This window comes from Muntiacus reevesi, chromosome 6 (genome assembly GCF_963930625.1).
Source record: "Muntiacus reevesi chromosome 6, mMunRee1.1, whole genome shotgun sequence".
NCBI classification, from domain to species: Eukaryota; Metazoa; Chordata; class Mammalia; order Artiodactyla; family Cervidae; genus Muntiacus; species Muntiacus reevesi.
This window is the reverse complement of record NC_089254.1, coordinates 87,147,955-87,167,976: the sequence shown is the minus strand read 5'-3', so window position 1 is coordinate 87,167,976 and position 20,022 is coordinate 87,147,955. Positions and strand designations below refer to the sequence as shown.

Sequence of the window (20,022 nt, the reverse complement as noted above, 5' to 3'; positions counted from 1 at the left end):
AGATAATCAATTAAATCAAGGATCTAGCTTGAAATAAGCAAGCTGTCTAACAAATATGCATTTCATATCCAAACTGGTCCACTCATTGCTAAATATGCCATACATTTACATTTCAAACTATTTGCAGGACATGTGAATTTGCATGACTCATCACCATGTAAAACTCAGCATTTCAAAAATAAAACTCACTTCCCCAGATTAAGCTTTTCTGAAATCTACCAAATCAGCTCATTTCCCTAACATCTCTAATTGTGGGACCATCAGATTCCCAGTCACCTAAGGCTGACATCTGTATTCATCCCCAGATAAAATTAGTTATCCAAACTTTGAACTCAAGTCTCCAGTGTTTCTCCCATGACTGTTTTCTATCCTGCTCTTTCTAACTTATCTGTCCGCACCCCTCTGCAACCCGCCCCCAAATCTGGTCTCCTTGCAAAGTTTTCCAATCCTGATCACTTTCAATTGAATCCTCTTAATCTTCATGCTCCAATCTACCACAACCACAAAAACCTTGTTTGAACTTTTGCAATGATTTTAGATTTAATGACCATTTACTGGGTGTCTGCTACAGGCCATGCTTTTAAATACACAGTAACCTAATCTGATGGGCTTCCCAGGTGGCTCAGTGATCAAGTATCGGCCTCCCAAAGCAGGAGACATGGGTCGGGAAGACCTCCCTGGAGGAGGAAACGGCAACCCACTCCAGTATTCTTGCCTGAAGAATCCTATGGACGGAGAAGTCTGGAGGGCTAAAGTCCATAGATTTGCGAAGAGTCAGACATAACTGAGTGACTGGGCACATAACCTAATCTTTCTATAGCAATAGAAAGGTGATAAGTACGTATTTCTTAAAAAAAAAAAAAGTAATCAGTTTCAGGCTTGCTACAAGTAATCCTGTTAGTGTGTTAGTAAGTGGCAATCAAAACTAGAAGCTAGATTTTTAAGAATTTTAAATCCAGTTCTCTTTTTGACTACATTGCTATAACTGCAGGTAAAGAAGCATTCTACAACAAAGCTCACATATACCTCTCTAACCTTATTCTATAAAGTCTTTCAAACTTCTGCTTTAATCCAAGCAGTCAAGCACTGCAGTCCGTCATCTCAATTCCTTTGGCTGGGCCATTCATTTGGCACTTATCTTTTACTGCTGCAGATTATTATCTTGCTTTGTGTACATATCTTGTCTTCCCAACCAGATCATATTCCCTATTGGTCCAAAAAAGAGCCAAACACTTAGTAGGCACTCAATAAATATTTATTGGCTAGCTGACTGATTGCATTCTCAGTGTTCCCAGGGGTTCTGTGGGCGGCTGGATGAAAACAAAAGTAATAACTGACTGAGTCATAGAATTTGAGCAAAAAGAGTCCATAGAGATAAACTAATCTGCAAATCTCCATATATAGATGAAGACAGACCCTGAGAGAAACCCTGAAAATTGTGAAATGAGATGTCTAAAGAAACAGAGCGACACCATCTCAGTGGGCATCTGAGAGCCTTCTGATTCTCAGCCTATATCACTTTACTATGCTGCTGTCCTTTACATTTCTATAAAATAGGAGTAAATATATTGTGCACATGAATTATCCAAGATATGCATTAAAAATTTATCAGCATGCTAAAAATAATCCATCCACATCATATTATAAATTTGATCACTCTAATACTAATAATCCTAGCTAAAATATACATTAAACATTTCATTAAAATAATTTGCTTGCCTTTTGGGGATTCAGAGGACTTTTTTCTTTCTCTATGTTCCAACACAAGGTATAAATGCTGCCTGTAGGCATAAGCATGTTTTCTTCATCCCTTTCCTTTCCTCCTCTTTCCTTTGAGAAATTAACATTGAGTGGTGTGAGGTGAAAACCTCTCGAGCCTTCTCTCCCTCAGTGATGGTGGAGAAATGACTCTTTCCACTACCATCACTCTGACTCCTGAATCAACTCATTGATCTAGGAGAGCTCCTGCTGCACAAGCTGACTGGAGTCATCCCACACTGCACTGCATAATATGGTCTTTACGTATTTGTTTGAGAGCCAAACAGTTACACGTTAAAAAAAAGGATGTTAAGAAGCAATTACATCCCCCCTTTCCAAGTGAAGAATAAAAACCAGTTTAGGAATATCTACGAAAATATTAAAGTGCAAAATATATGAAAGGTAAATTTCTAAAAGTTAGGAAAATATGTATTTCTGTTTTTACAAAGACACTACTATATTCAGATATATGGATGAGAGGTGATGGTAAGAATGAATAAACAATGTAAATCTGAAATGGGCCTATCATTAGTGAAAGATACTCTTCTAGTTTAAGTTCTTAAACAAAAATGAAATACTTCATTTTCGTAATGGAAAAAACAGACCAGAGGCACTAAACTGCTTAGCAGTTAAAAGAATTTCGTATCATTAGGTACCCAAAACATGTTTGATTTTAGCTTATTGTTTGTTTGTGCTCCAAAATACACAAAGAGGAAACCAACTTTCTAAAAGAGACACTCAGTGAGGCACAGTTAATTTTAAAAAGGAGGCTCTAATTATCACATCTCACATCGACACTTTAATAAGGAAAAAATCCTCATCTAAGTTATAAAAAAATGAGTGAAGAGATTGAATAACACAGGAAAAGATGAATATCGTAAAACAAAAATGTTAAAAATGAATGTTTATCCAATTCTCCCTCATCCAACAAAGATACATTACACATAGCATTTATATTTATTTTCAATAGTGAAAGCCACTTAATGTTTCCCACTTCCTCCCTCCAAAGAGAGCAATTACGAGCTCGTTTCATAAAGAACCCATGGCACAGAGCTGTGATTCAAGCCAGAGGACCTGGGTTCTTACCCAGCTCTCTGGCCATTTAAACTTGTAAAAGAGCTAAGCCTGTACCAGTTTCCATACCTATAAAATGAGAAGGTAGATCCAAATGCTCTAGGCAATATGTTTCAGTTCAGAGACATTCTACTGTCATTTTTAAAGGGAGCTAGGTTTTACTTATCAATAGTCTTACATATCTTTATACAGCAATAACTGATAATATTCAAAGCCAACTAGATTATGTATCATTTCAATAAGTATTAAACAGAACCTGCCTGCCAACACAGGAGACGTAAGATATTAGGGTTTGATCCCTGGGTTGGGAAGATCTCCTGGAGGAAGAAAATGGCAGCCCACTTCAGTAGGCTTGCCTGGAGAATCCCATGGACAGAGGAGCCTGGTGGGCGGCAGTCTATAGGGACACAGAGTTGGACACAACTGAAGTGACCCAGCACGTAGCACATACAGGGTTTAAACACATTTCTGGTTGTGGCCATAGGCAGTGTGGTCAGGCACTGTGGCAACAAGCACAATTGTCTCCAATCCCTGCCCCGGGGACTGTGTGCCCTACATGCTCTGCGCACACATGGGGGTGAAGGGTTTGTCTAGGCTGCTCCGCAAACTTAAGGCGATTCTTCAAGGCTGATCACTTCTTTAAGATACAATGTATTACCTAAATGTTCTAGAGTATAAAAAAAAGTAGGGAGTGATGAACAAGTAAGAAATACGTAGTTTATTTTCTACCAGCAAAACTGAAGTTCAGCAGATTCTGTACTGTCTAGGACCTTCTACTTTGGCTAAGAACTTTTATCAACAGCAAGAAACCGGTCAACCTCATTAGTAGAAACGTGTTCAAAGAACTGACTCAAGAGTAGACTTGACATTTAGTGGCAATTTATCACATTTCTTGTATCTCTGAGGCTCACAAGATTATAGAGAGCTAGAGGTTTACTTCTGTGTCTTGTTACAAAACATAGGGGGAAAAATTGAAGAATCTTCATATTTACATGGTTTGCCAAGTATTACTACTACTTCGGTGTATCAAGTTTATACTTGAGGAATATAAGTAGCAGCAATATGTCAGTAAAACAATTATGAGATATTTCAATAGTCTTTCTGCGCTTAACACTATACAAAAGACTATAGATTATGGCACAGTAAGTATTAACAAGGAAAATGGACCTCATTATGACAGGGGAAAAAAATCACGAAGACTTCATTTGTTATAATCATAGAGCTTAGAGCTGAAAAGTCCAATTTCCTCACCTTACAGGTGGCTACTCTGAGAGCTAAGACATTAAATAGCACTTAGTGATTGAACTGCACTAGAACTCAGGTCTCAAGTCCTTCCACCCAGTCAGCCTGCCTCCAGTTCCCATATACAGACTAGAAAAGCTATGGATACACAGAACAACTCAGAGGGACCTCAAAATGATAGAGATGGAAAAAGATAAATGGTTGTCACAGATGATGGGAGGGGAAAGGCTTAGGAGGAGTAGCACAAAGGAGATCTTGTGATAACTGAAGAGCTGTCAGTCTTGACTATGGAGGTGGTTACTTGAATCCACACACAGGAAAAAAGAGACCAACATACATGCTGTCCCAGGGCCAAAGTTCCTATCTGTACTATTGTTCAATAATTGTGTAAGACACAACCACTGGGGGGAACTAGGTAAAGGGTACCTGGGACTGGCTCTTGTTTGAACCCATAATTACTTCAAAATCAAGTTTTTTAAAAGGGGGCTTCCCTGGTGGTCCAGTGGCTATGAGTCCACGCTCCCAATGCAGGGGGCCTGGATTTGGCAACTAGATTCCACATGCTGCAACTGAAGATTCTGTATGCCTTAAATAAGACCTGGAGTAGCCAAATAAAAATAAAATAAATGTTTAAAAAGAGAGAAATCTCACAATCTTTTTTTTTCTTTTAAAGTTAAAAAGTTTTCAGACACCCACAGCACTCTTCTGTTCAAAACTCTTCAATGTCTCCCGTCCTGTTCAAAGTACAAGCCAAGTACTATCAATGGCCCATGAAAACCTACATGGTCTCCTGCCGTGTCTCCCTCCCACCTTCCTGGATTATGTACTAGGAATTAAAATCCAAAGTATCTGTGACTTAGTATTCTAAATGCTGTGAACCTTGTAATTAAGAAAGCATAGTGTCCTGAGTAAGGACATACACAGATGCTCAACGGGGTCTTGGGTCTGCCTGGTTCACAAAGGTAAAGTTTCACTAAGAAGTCAATAGCTAAAGGGCAAGTGGGAGCTGGTGAGTGGAAATTATGTTCCCAGCACACAGAGCAAACTAACTTCAAGAAGGATGTGTTTTGGGATTTCCCTGGTGGTGCAATGGTTAAGAATCTGTCCGCCATATGTATACCTATGACTGATTCATGTTGATGCCTGGCAGAAATCAACAAAATTCTGTAAAGCAATTAGCCTTCAATTAAAAAATAAATAAAAAGCAAGAATCTGTCTGCCAATGCAGGGGACGTGGGTTCGATCCTTGCTCCGGGAGGACTGCATGAGCCTAGGGGCATCTAAGACTTGGAGCCTACAGCCTGTGTTCCACAAAAAGAGAAGCTACTGCAATGAGAAGCCTGTGCGCCACAACTAGAGAGTATTCCCTGCTCACAGCAACGAAGACCCAGCTCAGCCCAAAATAATAAAATTTAAGATGAATGGCATCACTGACTCAATGGACATGAATTTGTGCAAACTCTGGGAGATAGTGACGGACAGACAGGGAAGTCTGGTGTGCTGCAGTTCAGGGGTTGCAAAGAATCAGACATGACTGAGTGACTGAACAGCAACAATAACAAAAAAGAATAGTGTTCTGTTTTTATTATTATTATTTTTACAGAAATGGATGAGAGGCAGGACATATTAAATATAAAAATGGAGAGGTAGGCCAGGGTCAGTTCATGGGTTTCTATTAATCCAAAAGGCTGTGGGATGATTAATGAAGACTTTAAGCAGGAGATCAGATTTGTTTCAAAAAGCAAACTGCAACAGCTGTGGGCAAAATGGATCAGAAGGGATTCAGACTAGAAACAGAAAGGCCAGTAGGAAGACTGACAGCATCAACCAGGCAGTGAGGAGAGAAAGGCTGAAATGAACCTGAGATATACCTGTAGGCAATCAGGTATGGAGACAGGTGATAAAGATGACATTTCGATTTGTGGCATAAAAGGCTAAGTAAAAGGTGGCACCATCAATCAAGATGTGATCAGTTGAGTAAAGAAACAGCTTTTCAAGGGGAGATCGTGAGCTCCATTTCAGTCATACTGAACTTCAGTAAAAGGTGATGTCCATCCAGTCAAAAACTGAATATACTGGTGGAAGAACTGGGCTGGAGACACAGATTTCAGGTAGATTAGCAACATTTACCTGCAAACTGAAGCCAGGGGATGAATGAGACAACCTGGGAGACTGAGCAAAGGTAGGAAGAGGGTCAAGGGTAGAGGCTTAAGAAGCACAAATATTTAAGTAGCTCTAAAGCAGACAGAGAATAATAATCAGAATCATAGAAAGAAATTCAGTCAAGTCTCGTGCACTGAAAAGGAGGGAGAAAAGTCCGAACAAGACTGTGATGTTTTAAATACTACAGAGAGAGCACATAAAAGACTCAGAAGTGTCTCTGAGGGAAGCATTGGTGTTCTAGGCAGGTTCAGTTTCAACAACGTGGAGTAGCCAAAGCCAGATGGTAAAGAATGCATAGCGAATGGACGCAGAGTCAAAATTGCTTTCAACTCAATTAACTTGGCTATGAAGAGAAGGGAAGAATAAGAAAAGCAGATAGTAGTAAGAGAAGACTAAAGACAAATTTTTAAGAATCGCTTTTAAAAGGGAGGTTGGGGGGAACTGAAGGGCACAAAATCCTTAGACCAAAAGAAACAGAATTCAGGGCACATGGGTAGAAAAATGAGTTTGGAAAGAAAGAGGGTGAAATCTTGCGGAGATGGGAAAGGGGAAGATAAAAAAGCAGGCAGGAGGAAGACAAGTTTGGGGTTCAGAGACTAAGGAATTAAAGGCACTTTCCTGATAAGCCAGTGTCTTTCTCCAGAAAATAGATGAGTTTGTAAGCTGAAAGTGAGAGAGAAGGAGGTAGGGGGCTGGACTGAAGACGTTTGTTAAAATCTAAAATGGCTGTTTGTAGTGAATTAACAGCATAGACACAGCATTTATGGAAAATTAATCCAGCTGTATTATGCAGGAAGAAATGGGAGAGCAGAAACTCTGCCGTTAGAAAAGGCATCTCTAGAGGCTATTGTGTTAATACAGATCCAAGTTGTTGATTGCACGAAGCAGAGCAACAGCAAGAGAAATAGGAAAGAACTGATAAGAGAATTTTACTAAATCATCACCTAATCACTAAACTGCTTTCTCCCAAAACTCCATGGGTCACCAAGGCAGGACCAAACATTGTTAATTTCAGCTCTTGGTGGGAACTAAAGCTACAGATGGCTGGTCCCTCCCTGACTTTTAGGCTTCCCAGTCCAGGATGGCTGTACCACTTCTTAAAAAAAACTCAGTGAACCACTGAATCTGAATGACCCTGGCAATTTAAAGCATACCTGTAACCAACTACACCCTGTACGAGCGGTGATCACCACTGATTAATAAGCTGTACAGGTGACTCTGGGATACAGATGAGCATGAAACTGAGTTTTAAAATCAGCATTAGTGTTAAACATGTTGGTGTTGAAATGAGACTAGGACAGTACAAATGGAAATGAGAAGCAGGTACGTGGTTAAGTCGGGAGTAGGAATAAGCAATGAGAAATAAAAAGTGGAAAGCCATTAGCACAGAGAGGATAGGTGAAGCTATGACTTAACAAAACACCAAAGATAAATCATTTACAGACAGAAAATAGCAGGATCAAGGCAACTCTTGGACAAGATGAAGCCAGAGGGCTTAATTAGAGCTTGTTTGTTTTAAGTGTTATATCAAGGCAAGATGGGGCATTTACAGTACTTGGCATGTCACCTCTGAAGTTCAATTATGAAGACTGATGATCAGCAATGTTTTTGATAATCTGTATGGCATCTTTTCTCTCAAGAAATATGACATAGTAATGCTTTGAGACACATTTACTTAACCTACTTCCAATATTGATCTTCTCAAATTAACTGCATGGAAAGAAATCATTTCAAGTTCTTTACATTATAGAAAGGGGCAAAGAGGTCTGGCCAAGAATATGTAAACTAGAGAGAATTACAAGAACTCAGCACATGTGCAGAGGGACACACCGATGCAATCACCAGTCGTTTCTCTTTCAATGGAATTCCTGCCTGTCTGCTGATCTGGGTGCAAGCTAATTTCCCCCACGGTGAAAACTGCTGTTGAGAGGCAGAACTCTCCACCATCTGTTACTGAGAATTAGCATAATGATGGATTATCTAATCCCTTACATTTAACAGATACAAGTGGTGCTCTTACAACGCCAGTTTTGTTCACATCCTCATTCACGTGTCCTATCCCCACCCCTTATATAAAAATTGATCCTCCCACCCTGCTGGTGATGAAGCTGGTCCGGATTTTACCCCCAATCTTGCCTAAGAGTCCAGGTGCTTTGCCATGAGACGCTGTGCTAACCCATTTTATTCAGGAGTGAGAATGCAGCTGTTATTCCAGATGCAGCTAAAAAAGAAAGAAAAATTGTCACTAGGAGACCAGCAAAAACGACTCATGCGGGCAGTGCCTTCCTTCACAAATGAGACCCGGTTGAGAACTTCAACCAAGACAAAGCCAAGGTTAAGTCAGTGCTGATCTGGTGAGAGTGACAGATGGAAGAAAAAGAAACCAAGAAATTAAGTGGGTAGCACAGTAAAAGACTGCTGTCCTCCAGGTCCAAGTGTGCCAAATAGCAAGACTTAGGAAGCATTAAAGAATGAGAATCGGATTCCAGATAAAACAAGGACATGCTTACAGGATCAAACACCTAGGAGAGAACATTCAGCGAGGAGTGGATGGATGGCTGCCTGGAGCACCCAAGGCAGGGAAAGAACTGTACTGTCATCAGTGACCAGCAAAGCCACAGTTCAATCAGACAGAAGTGAAATTTAAGAGACTGTATAGAAAACAATTTTCAAATACAGCCACTTCCACATAATCTGAGTCTCGGTAAGAGTCAAGAGAAAACATTTCAAGAAAATGTACTTGCACTTAACGTGATACCAGGGCTGTTTTTGCTGGGGAAGAGGGGTTGGGTAGGGGATTGTGCATCTGTATCAAGTTTCTGGATATAAGTGAAATTGTTTATTTATAACTTATTAAATTTAGAAGTATTATTTTGGTTAAAACCCTACTTTTTATCCCCTCAATACTCTGCACAAAGATATTTAATATTAGAACGTACACTATCATTACAGACAGTTCTGAGCTAGTTCTCTCTCATCTTACCCATCTCACTTTTTCAACATGCTCTATGCCTTCAGAAATTCTTCCTGCATTTTCATAATAGTCAGATGACTGGGTTTACTAGTTGTTCTAGAAGTATCTGTTCATATCTCCATAGCATAAGGGATGCAAACTCAATGTCTGTCTGTATGATTAAAATTGCACTGAAACACAGCCACACCCAATTGTCTGCATATTGTCTGGCTGCCTTAGGATTACCAAGATAGAGCTGAATAGTTTCCATGCAGAGCACATAGCTATCAAAGCTGAAATATTAGTATCTAGTCCTTTACAGAAAAAAAAAAAATCTGTCTCTCCTGCTTCATAGCACTGCTTTTTGAAGTGACCTTTAAGAGGGTAATTCCTGTGACACTTGGCTCTCACAGTTCGGGGGTCATATTCACTGTAATAATTGCTTCATTCATGTTAAAAAAAAATTATTGGCTTCTTTTTTAATAATGCTGCCATGTGACCTTCACGCCGTTGCAGCCGGCTAACTGATGTGCTCCAAATAAACTGAGGGAGCGCTTTGTAATAATACAAGAGCCCCTGTGAAGACGCCAAGTATAAGGTGACATCCTCTCTCCTGAGCAGCGATCTGTGGGGAGAAGAAAAGAGCCTGGCACCTGCTCACGGTGTTCAGTCTGCCCACAAGATTCTACCACAAATAAACTAGCCCATCTCTTCGAAAGAGCATTCCCAATACTTCCATCAAGAGTGAGGAGAGCCACCGACAGGGGCACCTGTACCTTCAACAGCAGCAGGAGGTGAAAGAGAAGCTGTGGAGACCTGGGCTCACTCTGTAAGGTCCCTTCACGAAGCTCTTGTGAGGGAGTAAGTAAATGACGACAGCAAGGTTCTGCCTGCACGCAGCGAGCACTGCACCTGTGGGATCACTCTGCCTGCTGGTACCTTCAACAGTGGCCTAGTTCTGCCACTCCTCCTGAACTCAGACATCTTGTTTATAAAACGAGGGAGGTGGACTAGATAGCCTTTTGGGTTTTTTTGGCTGTTGCATGTGGGATCCTAGTTCCCTGACCAGGGATCGAACCTGTGACTCCTGCAGTGGAAGCACAGAGTCTTAACCACTGGACCATCAGGGAATTTCCGGACTAGACAGTCTTGAACTGCAAAATTCTGGGGCTTTACTAGAAGGAAAAAAAAAGAAAAAAAAAAAAGACTGATGTTAAGGTACATGTGCCTTATCATGTTAAGGTATATGATGCTTTCCTCAAAGAAGCATCTTTGAGGAAACGCTGAAAAGGTGAGCCTTACTTCTCAAATCCAGAGACCTGTCAGGTGGACAGAGCCACCAGTACAGGCTCCCGCTCCAAACCCGGCTGTCCTGCAAGGAGGTGACCCTGGGCTGATAGAGATGTCGCGCTCACCTTGTGGGCAGCAGCGCGTGGCCTGGGAGAGCACCCACCCAGCTGCAGCCTCTGTATCACACGCACCCGCTGCAGTGGCAAGATTCATGGCTCCCGCAACGGGCCAGTGTTATCCAATATGCATGAAATCTAAGTTTTCATCATTTCCACTGGTCAAAGGCCAGCGGGTGTTAAATCCCAGAATACCAGGATTAATGAAGGAGTCATTAAAAACCCAGCATTAAATCACTTCTGTAGCCAATGCAGAGAGTGGTGTCTGTAATACATTACAAGGCTGATTAGAAAGAAACAAGCTCCAATTTAGAAATGAATTACCAGATTTTTTTAAACTGGTTGGAGAGCTATCCCAGCAATTTTGTTATTACAGGGGAGACAGAGGGGGTGACATATAAGTTATGTCATGAATGGGAAATCATCATCTCCTGAAATCACATGAACAAAAATCAGGAGTGAATAACACCCTCAAGACCTAAACAAGAGGGAGAAGAGATTCCAGATACCCTGGTCAGGTTTCACCTCCTTAATCGTCTTAGATTTTCTTGGGAGGCTGTAGGCTGCAAGGCTGCTATCGCCTCGTGCCCTGGAAACAAGTTTACTCTAGAGAAGTTTTAAGACAATCCCAGTCCGCTGAGGGCTTCCCAGGTGGCTTATTGGTAAAGAATCCGCCTGCCAATACAGGAGACTGTGTCCAATCCCTGGGTCGGGAAGACACCCTGGAGGAGGAAATGGCTACCTGTATTCTTGCCTGGAAAATCCTGTGGACAGAGGAGTTTGGTGGTGCAATGAGTCACATAGGACTGACTTAGTATACACGATTTCATTCTCCAATCTGCTTTCAATCCCACTGTCCCGGACACTCTAGGCTAAGTGAACTCATCCTTCAGCTCATGCTTTTTGGAGATGCCATAAAAAGTGTACCTTCCAGAAAAAGATTACTCAGCTATGAAAATGGAAGGTAAACTGTGCAGAAAGCTGGCTAGGGAGAGGAAGGGAGATGAGCGCTGACCCTAATGAATGCTCTTGTAACCCACAATGAACACTGTCTTACTGCTGAACATTATCAATGTCAAAAAGGAAGGTCTTAACTAATGCTGTAAGGATCTAAAGAGGAAAAACAGAATGGGCACATTTCAAACTATATACTCCAATTTTCCTGAGTTTCTGATGGGAAAAACACAGCCTCCAGGGACTTCTATTTACTTTTTATGGATCTGTCCTGGGACATTGCATTTATAAGAAAAACACATACCACCCAAGTTTTACTCAAGCTCAGGCTGAGATTCTCAGCCACACCCTCTCAAACACAATGCACAACAAGGTATGGAAAACAGTGCCAATTCAAACTATCCAAGCCCCCCAAAACAAATACTTCCAGTCATTAACTCTTTCCTCTTTGCCAACCAAACAAAATTTGGGAACCAAGTCTTCCAAGGTTAAGACCAGACTCAAACATTTGTGTGTTATAAGCAGGGGTAATATTCAAAATATTTAACATTATAGTACGGGCTAGTTTGTTACACAAGTGAAAACTAGCTGAGTACAAGCCCTGTTTATAAATAGTAAGGCATGAAGGAAAGCAGTCAGGGTCATAAGTGGGGTTACATCAAGAAGGGCATCAACAGAAACAGCAAATCACTTGAAGATATTAGTTTGGATTAAACGCAGCCAAATAATTATGCCTCAGTCATCTAAATACACATTATTAATTTCAGATACGTCAGTCTACCATGCAAAATAGAGCACAGTCAACTTTATTTTCTTTTGTTCCCCAAAGTATTTAAAAGACACAGTTTTGGTTAGGTATCAACAATATCACCACCAACAAAAGACACTAATACCCTTTACTGCCTAAGAGTTTCTGTTAAGGGGAAAATTTTAAAATAATACAATGGCCACCAAGCAGACAAAATCTCTGAATTGGATAATTAGAGATAGGTGTAAAAGGAGTATCAGAAATTTAATCACCTCACAATATTGTATATTGTTCCCATGGTAAACAATTTAAGGTCATGTCAGTTGTGGTCAAGAGTCTGCCTGCAATGCAGAAGCCGCAGGAGACCCAGGTTTGATCCCTGGGTCAGGAAGATTCCCTGGAGGACGAAACAGCAACCCACTCTAGTATTCTTGCCTGGAAAATTCTAAGGACAGAGGAGCCTGGAGGGCTATAGTCCATAGGGTCACATAAGAGTCGGACACAACTGAGTGACTAAACACCACAGCAGCTAGTAGCAATGAAACCACTCAGTCAGTAGTGACCACTAGGAGTTAACTGTCTGATTTCGCAAATCCACAGATTTCCAAGTAAACCCAGCATTTATGATCTGGAGGCTGAGCAGGGAGGGCTACACAAGAAGACAAATTCATACCAAGACTTAAAGCCAAGACTTTAACACTCCCTGTTAAACTTCTGTTAGGAACCTGAGGACAAGTTTAAAGGAATTTTGCATTACTAAGAAGAGGTACATGAAGGAGGCATAATATTAGCAATACTGCTTATGCCACTTTCTCCTTCAGAAAAGGCAAGAGTAGGGCCTTAGGAAAAGAGAGTGAATGACTTGTCAAGGTCACTCAATAAGCTGGAGGCAGAGCTAGAAATAACCATCATCCCCTTCGACCCAACATTACTCTGCCATTCTGCACTTTTTTGAAGCAGAGCTGGTATAACAGAAATTAATGGAGGGAAAAGGTTGAGCTTAGGCAGTGAAGTGAACTGAGAAAACACACACATGCGGCGTTGTTTTTATTCTTCCCATTACCTGTATCTACAACTTAGCTTAGAGTAGAGGAGAATGTTGGTTTTGGAAACTTCTGTTTCCTCTGGCCTTCCTTTCCTAGAGCTTATTGATACTGGCGGCACATTAGAATCACCATTCAGAATACCCATTCCGGGCCAAGAAAACCAGCATCTCTAGGGGTAAAAATCGGTATTTTTAAAACAATAAATATTAGTACCTGGTTTTTAAAATATAGGATACCATTATTTTTTAAGAGTCCCAAGTGGTTCAGTCATGCAGTTTTGTGTGAAAAACAAAACCCAGCCCAGACAACTAACAGAGTCTTCTTTACAAGAATTCAAGAGGCCAAGGATGATGGAATGCAGCTGAAGGCCCCCAGAGTCACAAAGCGTCACGTGTCAAAGGTCCTGGCATTTCACAAAGATACAGAGTCTAAGAACTGTGGGTAGAGAGCAGACCAAACTTTGGGAACCGGTTCGGGAACAGCAAAGGCATTGCTATTGGCTCTATTTAGGTCACAGGAAGACAAGGAATCGGCTGTGAGAGCAACCAGGGAGAAGACTCCTCACGATTGTCCCTTTAGGACAGAGCTGCCAGTCGCTGTGCTGCATTTTCTAGGCAGCTGTGATGACAAGAGGCCCCCCTCCAAGATGTAGGCACCACTTCTCAGGGGGATAGGGGACAAATAAGCAAATGCGTGGCCATTATGACAAAACCAGGCCTACGTATCCAGTTTATTATTAGCCTGACATTAACCACCACTTAAAAACAAAACAAAACCACCCGCCCACACAAACATGCACCCAAGACAGCAAATTACATAATGGCACTGGGAATGATCAGCTCCGACAGCGTGAGGAGAACCAGCCAAATCGCAAGGTCCGGTAAAGACCAAAATGGCAATGGGGAGAACCTTTTTCAAATCCTCTGTAGTTTTTGCTTTTTTTTGTTTTGCATTTGCTGATATATATTGAAAATGCTTTGTTTAGAGGAAGGTGTTCAAGATAATACCCTAGATTCTGGAGGGCTGTCGGTCTGCTACAAGAAAAACCCAGCCACTGGTAACTGGAAGAATAACTATCTTCTTCTAGATAATTTAGAAGAAAAACTGTTCTGGCACAGGTGGCTTCTCAGGGTGAAGGCTCAAGGGAAGTTCTCTCATATGGGTCAGGAAGGAAAAATGGGCCGAGTAAGAATTCTACTAACGGCTCCGTTATGGTTTATGGCCCATAACCCAGCCAGCTGGCACCACACGAACACGCAAGTCCTGTTTTGTTCCCCGGAATCCATTAGCAACTGGACCAAGCCCAACGTCAGTGTGGACAAGGTCTAGAATGTGGGAGCGGCTTTCAACTTTCACTGCATAAACAAAGTATACAACTGCAGTGGGTAACGGCTCTAGAAATGAGTTTCCACCTCTGCAACCAAGTCTAAACAAAAATATTTTCAGGTGGTCAATGTTTTCCTAAGGATTAGAAGACAAACTGTTTTTTAACTTAAGGATTCTTCATTTTAATAGAAGCAACAAATGAACCCAGCAACACAATCCGCGTTTCAAGGTTTCCTTTTCTTCTCTCCTCTTGGGGAGAACAGGGGATTATTTTGGTTCCCAACTTTGAAGTACAGTAAGCCACTCCGGAGCCTCTGTGATCAAGCCTCACTTAAATGGTCTGATCGCTCTGTAGCCACAGGCCGTGCTAAGTGACACACAATAGAAGACAGTTTCAAATCCAGGTTTCTAAGAAAGTGGTGACAAGCCTTTGAGTGCTTCACATAGGTGCTTCCTACTTTAAAGAAAAAGAAAGGTGATTTTCTAGTCAGTGTCAAGGTGGTTTTGTTTTGGGAGGAGGCGAGATGGTGTAAGAACAATAATATAATTAATTCCCCTTGTTAATGACCTGATACATGACGGTTTATAAATCATGATTTTAACACAATAGAAGCTCACATTAAGGCAATAGTTAGCTGAATCACAGCTGTTATGTAAACAGATATATCAGAAAGCCAAAAGGCTCCATGGAAAACTGACACTGGAAACTTGATGAAAGGCAGTTTCAAGTTTTCTTTGGCCCTTAAGAAGCTCATGCCATTAAATGTCTCCAAATTCTACCATGCGTGCTGACCTCCAAGGTCCAGGTTTTTGTTAAATCCCTCCATATTCGACTTGTTGTGAACACAGTGATGGCACAAAACTTAAAAAAGGCATCACAGCAGTGATGTGGATCCCTGAAAGATCTACAAAGGGAACTTCCCTAGAGATCCAGAGGTTAGGACTCCCCACTTTCTTTGCTCAAGGCCCAGGTTCAATCCCTGGTAGGGGAACTAAGATTCTGCAGCTATCCCCCAACCCCCCTGCAATACACAGAATCTGACTTTCAGTAAGATTTTCAATGTAGGGATAGAGAATAGCAGCATCTCCTAAAACACTTAGACAATAGCCCTCTGCCTTTAAAACAACTCATATAGACAGATAGGAAGTAAATAGGTAACTAAATATGTATATGAAGCAAGTATACCCAGGGAGTCTGCTTGCTAGCAATACCTCTTGGTTTGAAAGATTATTCAATAAATTGCTTTTACTAAGGAATATATATTGTCCTTACTCAATGGTAAGTGCATGTTAAACTCCCTGAAACATTAAAAATTACTCATGAATATCTTCTACTTCTTTTACAGTAGTACTTAGGTAAACATATTTACATTCACTGCTTAGAGGAAAAATGATATGATTTAGTGGCAATTGAAAAGATGAAAAAAGAGAAGTCTAAAACCAAAGCATCTGTCACGGAACAGTAAGAACAGACTGGTTCAGGGGACATTCCTGGTGGTTCAGGGGTTAAGATTCCTCACTCTCAGGGCAGGGGGGGCAAGGGTTCAATCCCTGGTCGGGGAGCTAGGATCCTGTGTGCCAAGTGGCACAGCCTAAACAACAAACAAGAAACAGACTAGGATAACAACATCTAATCATAATCCCATGGGTGATTTGTTGTTAAGCCTCTGAGCATGTAGCACATACTAGGCATTTTCTATATCTTATTCAAGTACATCTGTGAGGTAGCAACATTGTCAAGTAGGTGGGCTTGGCCAGGGGCAGGAGGGGGAACTGTGAAGAGGATGGAACATAAAAGCAGTCAATAAAAATCCTTTAAAAAAGGAAAAAGTTGAGTGAAAGAGATGGCCAGAGACGTGAAGAGGTGACAGCGGGGACAAAAGAGACCACTAGGTCTGAAATTAGGCTAATGACCAGTTTGGAAGCCAGACTTAGGACCCATGGATGTATTTGATTGTTATGGCTTAGTCACTGTGCTAAACATATTAAATGCATTGATACATCTAATGCTCACAAAGGCCCTACAAGTGTAGTATTATTGTATAGAACTCACATAGGAAAAACTATGGCCCAAGACTGCGCAGCTATCCAGGCATAGAGCTGTTTTTTTAAATTAATTAATTAATTTTAATTGGAGGCTAATTACTTTACAATATTGTAGTGGGTTCTGCCATACAGTGACATGAATCAGCCATGCATAGAACCGAGTTTTCATCTCAATTGTGTTTACCTCCAAAGCCCACTTTAAAAAAATAGCTACAGAATCTTCAGATTCAGCAATAACTAGCCTTCATCCAACGATATGCCAAATGGTCAAAGTTTCCTGTTCGAAATTACATCCTTAAAAAATAACCAGCACTCAAAAGGCACACCCTTCAAATAAGGCTTATGTTAGCATGATTACGTAGTGAGTGATTCTTTCATATTTTTTAAATTTTTGAAAATGCTACTACAATTTTTATTACTTTAAAAAAGTCATTCAGTATGAACTGGAGCAAATCCCTGTTAAGCAGCATCACCATGGAAGATAAAAATCCATTCCTGTTTCCGTTGCCACTGTGTACTGTGCTGGCCACAAGAATTGTATAGAGAAAGGGGCTGAGAAATGGTATTAAAAGACACAATTTGTGCTCATTGGTAACCGTGTCGAATGCCCCTTCTCCTCATCACATCAATTTCATTCTCCAAAGGAAGAAAGAAAGAATGCTTGAGGGGGGTTCAGAATGGCAGACTGAGAACTTACATCCACATGACATTCTTTACAAGGTCCCACTGAAAGGACGCAAAAGACATATATGCACAAGAATAAAGCCCTAATGGTGCCGGAGAATAAGAACGTGAGTAAACAGCACATCAGAAAGTTTGCACAAATTCTGAAAGACAGAAAACAGATGGGATCAGATGGGTGACAAACTGGGGGTGCCTCAAGGGCTTCCCTGGTGGTTCAGACGATAAAGAATCTGCCTGCCATGTGGGAGACCTGGGTTAATCCCTGGGCTGGGAAGATCCCCTGGAGGTGGGCAAGGCAACCCACTCCAGGATTCTTGCCTGGAGAAGCCCCATGGACAGAGGAGCCTGGCGGACTACAGTTCATGGGGTCTCAAAGAGTTGGACGCGAGTTAGCGCCTAAGCACAGCACATCAAGGGCTTTTACTGACACATACGAAGCACACAGCGAGTAGGTTCTGGGCACATCATCCAAGCGATGGATCAGGAACAGCGTTCAGAAGAGCCGCCTCTTTCCCACACATCTCTACGATGCCCATCGAGGCGCTAGGAGCAGAGAGCTTTAACCCTTGGTAAAAGAGAAATACCCTAACCAGCAAGCACTTGGCATTTTTTCCAGCACATATTTGTTTGTGTGATCCTGATCAGTTCATATACCACAAAAGCACCAAAACTCCTAAGCAAAAGGGTTACAGGTGGTCCCTTTAAGCCCCATGGAACTTTACAGCCTAAGCACCAGCAAAAACAACCAGAATAAAAATGGCACACAATGGATGTCTCTATAGGCTGAGTAGTCTTGAACTCTGGCATTCTGATGCTACCTCTAGAGGAGGGACTATAGCACTTTGTTTTCAACAGAGACCATTTTAAAAGTATAGTTGATTTACAATGTTGTGCTATCAATAGAGACAAAGTCTGAGGCAGAGTGTAGCCTTCTTCACTGTGCTTGCGCTTAGTCCTGTCTGACTCTTTGCGACTCTATGGACGGGAGTCTGCCAGGCTCCTCTATTCATGAGATTTCTCAGGCAAGAATATGGAGATGGGTTGTCACTTCCTCTTCCTCCTCCAGGGGATTTTCCTGACCTAGGGATGGAACCCATGTCTCCTGCATTGGCAGGTGTATTCTTAAGCAATGAATCACCTGGGAAGCCCAATTTTCTTCATTAATCCACTGTTTGAATACTGGCAAAAGTGTCTTCACAGCCTTTCCGACCTCACTGACAGGCTGCTACTGAGCTAAACATGGTGAACAGCATAAAGGTTCTTGAAGCCACTAAGGCACTCATGACTTAAAGGAAGTTCTTACTGTAAATGTCTCATCTTCACACTGAGATTTTTCTTAAGTCTTTATACCTTCTAAAGCTCTCCCTTTAAATCTAAGAGTTTATCCCTTACCCTTTCAATATTTCAATGTGTTTGGGAATGTCACTTACAAACCAACACGACTTCTACTTTATATCTAATGTGTTTCCCCAAATTGTCAATGTCATACAAGATAATTCACTTCAAAGAAACGTGTTCTAGCAGAACAGAGGGCAGGTGATTTAGATGGATTGTGTAGCCTCAAAGTAAAGCCGAGGCATAACATTTAGAGAGAGGTGGCTGAACACATCACAGACCCATCCTATCCCTGCTCCCCACCCCTCAACCTTATAGGCCAGGAAAATACACTAAGGCTCCCTAACAGGTGATGAAAGCCCCCAAGCTCTGACAGTTTTGGTGGGATCTGCAATCTGCCTGCTTCCTCTGCGTTCCAGCTCCACTTTCGGGCACCATATAAGGAAGTCTTCCTCTGATACTTTCTGCCCTCCTATGATTTTATGACAGAGAAGTCTGCAAGACACAAACAACTTCAGAAGAACAGCTGTGCCAACTCCACCCTGATCCTTCCTTCATAAATATAGGTCAAGGTTCACACAATGCTTAAGGACTTATAAAAGAAAAAGAACAAAGTAAAGAACATTTAGTCATGGGGGAAAGCTGGAAGAAGTGTTTAATTTTTAAATAAGACTCTCAGAGATAGAGAAAATATTATATTCATAGACTAAGAAGAGGATGCTATTAAAATAGAGCACTTAAAGAACAGAAAATTTAAATGTGAGTGCTGCAATTAAAAAGTAAAATGGGTTTGATTAAGAGACTAGTATGTAAATTTCATGGGATACAAATCATTTCCATTTTAGAACAATGATATATTCCTGGTGCTTAGTACATACCAGGCACTCTTGAAATACTGGGCCTATGAACTAACAAGTGAGTATATGAATGAGTGAGATGAATGAACAAGAGATAATTACGAGTGTAAATGAATCAATATACATGGCTGGCTGACTAAGCAAGAGGCAAAAATGAAGACATCTTCTTGAACATAGAACAAAAATGCAAAGGAGGTCTTAAACATTTGGAAGAGAAGTTAGATATATGAAGAATAAGATACAATGTAGCAAAAGAGAGAAAGAAAATAATTCAAGAAGTAACAACAAAAAAATTGTTTTGGTGTCCAGAGTGGAAAAGACAATTGAGTAGGAAGCAAAAAAGACAGACATAGAAATATGTTGATAAAATTTCAGAAAACCAATTAATGGGAAACTGTAAGAACAATTCCAAAGCCGGGGCAGGGGAGAG

General features: G+C 41.1%; 1 protein-coding gene and 1 non-coding gene across 2 annotated transcripts in view; both read right to left on the bottom strand.

Annotated features, from left to right (window-relative positions):
• SND1 (staphylococcal nuclease and tudor domain containing 1) overlaps positions 1-20,022 on the bottom strand; it is a 414,314-nt gene that overhangs the window by 202,617 nt on the left and 191,675 nt on the right. The gene's annotated exons all lie outside the window — the stretch shown is intronic.
• TRNAG-UCC (transfer RNA glycine (anticodon UCC)) lies at positions 10,248-10,320 on the bottom strand. The gene has a single exon. It is a non-coding gene; the product is annotated as a tRNA-Gly (tRNA).